Raw genomic sequence first — 5,579 nt, forward strand, 5'->3', positions numbered from 1 at the left:
TTCTCCGTCTATGGATATTCTTTTGATGATTGCTTGAGCAACCTTGATCGAGTTTTGCAGAGATGTGACGAAACTAATCTTGTCTTGAATTGGGAGAAGTGCCACTTTATGGTTAATGAAGGTATTCTCTTGGGGTATAAAATTTCTGAAAGAGGTATTGAAGTTGATAAAGCTAAGGTTGATGCTATTAAAAAGATGTCCTGTCCTAAGGACATTAAAGGTATAAGAAGTTTCCTTGGCCATGCCAGTCTTTATAGGAGGTTCATTAAGGACTTCTCTAAAATTTCTGGGCCTCTGACTAATCTCTTACAAAAAGATGTTCCATTTGTCTTTGATGATGATTGTGTAGAAGCATTTGAAATTCTTAAGAAATCTTTGATTTCTGCACCCATTGTGCAGCCACCTGCTTGGAATTTACCCTTTGAAATTATGTGTGATGCTACTGATTATGTTGTAGGGGCTGTTCTAGGACAAAGAGTTGATAAGAAATTAAATGTTATCCAATATGCTAGTAAGACTCTGGACAGTGCCCAGAGAAATTATGCTACTACTGAAAACGAATTTTTAGCAGTTGTATTTGCTTGTGATAAGTTCAGACCTTATATTGTTGATTCTAAAGTAACTGTTCACACTAATCATGTTGCTATTAAATACCTTATGGAAAAGAAAGATGCTAAACCTAGACTTATTAGATGGGTTCTCTTGCTACAGGAATTTGATTTGCATATTATTGATAGAAAGGGAGCGGAGAACCCCGTTGCAGACAACTTATCTTGGTTAGAGAATGTTATTGATGACCCACTACCTATTGATGATAGCTTTCCTGGTGAACAATTTGATTTGAAGTACTTTGTGTTGGTTTGAATAGATGAATCTGAGATTGTGTGATGCATATCGTATAATCATACCCATGGATACTTGAGGTGACATTGGAGTATCTAGGTGACATTAGGGTTTTGGTTGATTTGTGTCTTAAGGTGTTATTCTAGTACGAACTCTAGGATAGATTGAACGGAAAGAATAGCTTCATGTTATTTTACTACGGACTCTTGAATAGATCGATCAGAAAGGTCTCCGCTATTAGTGACTTTGGAGTGACTCTTTGTTGCATGTTGAGGGATAGTTATATGATCCAATTATGTTATTATTGTTGAGAGAACTTGCACTAGTGAAAGTATGAACCCTAGGCCTTGTTTCAACGCATTGCAATACCATTTGTGCTCACTTTTATCATTAGTTACCTTGTTGTTTTTATATTTTCAGATTACAAAAACATTTATCTACCATCCATATACCACTGGCATCACCATCTCTTCGCCGAACTAGTGCACCTATACAATTTACCATTGTATTGGGTGTGTTGGGGACACAAGAGACTCTTTGTTATTTGGTTGCTGGGTTGTTTGAGAGAGACCATCTTCATCCTATGCCTCCCATGGATTGATAAACCTTAAGTCATCCACTTGAGGGAAATTTGCTACTATCCTACAAACCTCTGCACTTGGAGGCCCAAATCTATAGACAAGAAGAAGGTTGTGTGGTAGACATCACTTAGCGTGTACCTATGGCTCATTTTTTGCGTAAAAAAAGAACCCGGGCATGTTTCATGTGGTCGAGGATCACGAGGGAGTGTTCCACCGTGCCTTCTGGAGTTATGGACAATGCGTGGATGCGTTTCAGCATTGTCGTCCGGTCTTGTCTATAGATGGCACGTTCTTGACCGGTAGATACAAGGGCACACTAATGGTAGCAATGGCGCACTCATCAAACGACAACGTGTTGCCGTGTGCATTTGCTTTGGTGCCTTTCGAGCACCAAGACAACTGGGAGTGGTTCATGGGTCATGTTAGGCACAACGTGATTGGGGCTAGGGATGCGAAAATGGGTGGGCAAGGGAGGAAGAAGGCATGGATAGAAAGGTGAATCCTTATCCCTTTATATGGGCGGACGAAACTAAGCGTCCCCACTTGCCTGGTAAAACTCGCTTATCCCCCAAGCGCCGCAATTGATGACGCGGTTAGGTTACCGACGCCCGTATTGATGAGAATCCCGTAATAAGGGGACACGATCTCTGTTTGACAAGACGTGTCGAAAAACTGCCTCGCGTTATGTGCGGGACTGGTTAAAAGAAACGGTTCGAATAATCACCGGGCCATGACGTAACGTCATGCTGCCAAAACAAGCCAGCAAATTAGATCTGCAAAAATATTATTCTCTCTACGGTGGAATGTGGAGACAAGTCAGCAGGGTCGGACACTATCCTCGTATCCAAATTCTTCTATGATGTATTCGGAGAAGGAACCCGCCTTGCAATGCCGAAGACAATACTGCGCGCCGAACTCATCGTCATTGAAGCCTGGTTCAGGGGCTACCGAGGGAGTCCTGGATTAGGGGGTCTCCGGACAACCGGACTATCTCCATTGGCTGGACTGTTAGACTATGAAGATACAAGATTGAAGACTTTGTCTCGTGTCCGGGGGGGACTCTACTTGGCGTGGAAGGCAAGCTAGGCAATACGGATATGGATCTCTCCTCCTTTGTAACCGACCTTGTGTAACCCTAACCCTCTTCGGTGTCTATATCAACCGAAGGGTTTTAGTCCGTAGGACAACAATCACAACATACAATCATACCATAGGCTAGCTTCTAGGGTTTAGCCTCTCTGATCTCGTGGTAGATCTACTCTTGTACTACCCATATCATCAATATTAATCAAGCAAGACGTATGATTTTACCTCCATCAAGAGGGCCCGAACCTGGGTAAAACATCGTGTCCCCTGCCTCCTGTTACCATCCAGTCTAGACGCACAGTTCGGGACCCCCTACCCGAGATCCGCCAGTTTTGACACCGACACCCTGGCCGCTCTCCTCACATTGGGATGATGTAATCTCCTAAAAACCTGGAGCTATCTGCATGCCCAAGTTTTAAGGAGTTTGCGCAATTCCAACGTACACGCGCTTCCCGTTCATCGGCACATAGATAATTAATAACTCGAGGCTTGAGCACATAACGAATGTTTTGCATCTGAGCTTCATCTACCTTCCAACACACTTGAAAAGTTGTTTCCTGTACTGCAACTTATTTCCAGAAGACTATCTTTTCCAAAGAAAAAAGCTTGTGCGACTATGGCTGGCGGAGGGGTTCATCATGGAGAAGGGTGACAGGCAGCACATTAGAAGAAGTGGCAGAAAGCTATGTTAAGGAGTTGGTCAACAGAAACATGCTTCAACTTGTTGGAAGGAACTCATTTGGTGGGATGAACAGATTCAAAATGCACGATATCATTCGTGAACTAGCTGTTGATTTGTGCCTGAAGGATTGTTTTGGTGTTATATATGAGGGGGATAAATTTTGGGGGGGGTCTCTTCAGAGAGATGGTCGTCGATTGGTAGTGCATAAACTAAAGAAGGATATTGAACAACCATTTTTAAGTTTACACAGACTTTGAACTTTCATTGCACTAGAGAAAAGTATGCCATCATTTACCCTACTAGCTCTATTATCTGAGAAGTCAAGACATATGACAGTGCTAGAATTAAGTGGTCTACCCATTGAGAAGATCCCCGATGCTATTGGCGATATTTTTAATCTCCGCCATTTAGGCTTGCGGTACTCCAAAGTGAAGCTTCTCCCGAAATCTATCGAGAGACTTCCGAATTTGTTGACACTGGACCTTGCTATATTAGACATTCAGGAGCTACCTGGAGGGATTGTTAAGCTGAAGAAGCTTAGGCACTTATTTGCTGAGAAAGCTATTCCAACAAGACATATTCAATTTTCTAGAGGTGTATGCATTCCTATTGGGCTTGGCAACCTAACAAGTCTGCAAACACTGCAAGTATTGGAAGTGCAGGATGGGTCCATTCGAGATTCAATAGATAGGGGAGCTAAGGCAACTAAGAAGCTTGAGGATATGGAATGTGAAGAGAACCTATTGTGAACGCCTCTGTGTGTCTCTAGTACAAATGCCATTTTTGTCTTATCTATGTGTGGGTGCATCTGATGAGAATTAGGTTCTCATGTTGATCAGCCTCCCACCTAGCCTGCAAAAGCTAAATTTGAGAGGATGATTAGTAGAACGGACATTGTTGAGGGAGTCTCCTCTCTTTCAAGCTATGGAGCAGAACTTGTATTCACTACGTCTATCCTGGTCGCAGTTGAGAGAAGATCCTTTGTCATCCCTTTCCCAGTTGGCAAATTTGATGGATCTATGTCTCGACAAAGCGTACAACGGAGAGAAGCTGGAGTTTCTCACGGGGTGGTTTCCAAAGCTGAAGGGACTTTTTATCTGGGACGTGCCTGGCCTGGAGAGGCTAGAGATACATCAAGGTGCTATGGCGACTCTGGAAAACTTAGTACTCGGCAACCTAAAAAGCATGACAGAGATCTCAACTGGCCTTGAGTTCCCATTGCCCCTGCAGAATCTATGCTTCCAACAAATCACCTGTGACTTCCTTGATAGATCCTTTGGATCGGGGTAGGCTAGATCATCCGGTAAACCTACCTTCTTTGGGTGCGGATGAGCTCGATCCAGCGCCGGCCATGGTGAAGTAGGGGCCGGTGATAGCAGAGAGATCGAGATGGAGAGGTGGCAGTGGTGCTTCTCGTGAGCACTGCGATTGCCCTAGATCGGAAGGGATTTCGGTGGGGAGTCTGGCGGTGCGGTTAACCTCGTACCGTGTGCCCCGGCCCCCACCTCTCTATATATCGCAGGTCACAGGGGCCCACCAACCATAAGAGGGTTGGGCACCCCCGATCAGGGCGTGAATAGATCAGGGCCCGATGGGCCGTTGAGCCCACTCGGTGGAGAGATCAACCTAATATTCTCCCCCTTGATCTTAACTTTTACTTTTAACCTTATACTTTCTTGTTTATTTGTTTCATCACATATTGGTACATAGAGCATGTTTCATCGTCACAACTTAATTGCCGTTAGAATCATACAGCTACAACATACGTTATGATCAGAAGCAAATTCTATTCCTTTTGGGCCTATCCAGGAATCATAAGGCTTTCCCTTAAACCCATGCTGGCTAAGTGTTCCTTGAACACATTGGGTGGTAAGCCTTTTGTTAGCGGATCCGCAAGCATATCCTTTGTCCTTATATGCTCGAGACTTATAGTTTGATCCTGGATTTTATCTTTCACAACATAATACCTTATCTCTATTGTTTTGGCAGCACTACTCGACTTGTTGTTGTGAGCGCAAAATACTGCTGGTTGGTTGTCGCAGTACATCTTTAGTGGTTTGTGAATACAATCTATCACTTTCAAGTCAGGTACAAATTTCTTTAGCCATATCGCCTGCCCCGTGGCTTCGAAGCATGCTATGAATTCTGCATACATCGTGGATGATGCAACTATCGACTGTTTGGAGCTTTTCCATGAAATAGCTCCCCCAGCGAGAGTGAATACGTATCCTGACGTGGATTTTCTATCATCTCTGTCCCCCGCAAAATCTGCGTCTGAATACCCTTTTATCTCTAGGGAATCACCTCTCCTGTATATTAGCATGTAGTCCTTCGTGCCTTGTGCATAACACAATGCTTTATTTACCATCTTCCAGTGCTCCATGCCT

At 43.8% G+C, this 5,579-nt stretch overlaps 1 pseudogene; it reads left to right on the plus strand.

The window, feature by feature from the left end:
* Positions 1 to 1,752: 1,752 nt before the first annotated feature.
* On the plus strand, positions 1,753 to 4,482 carry LOC125531899 (annotated as a pseudogene).
* Positions 4,483 to 5,579: the final 1,097 nt, after the last annotated feature.

This window comes from Triticum urartu, unplaced genomic scaffold (assembly GCF_003073215.2).
Source record: "Triticum urartu cultivar G1812 unplaced genomic scaffold, Tu2.1 TuUngrouped_contig_8339, whole genome shotgun sequence".
NCBI lineage: Eukaryota > Viridiplantae > Streptophyta > Magnoliopsida > Poales > Poaceae > Triticum > Triticum urartu.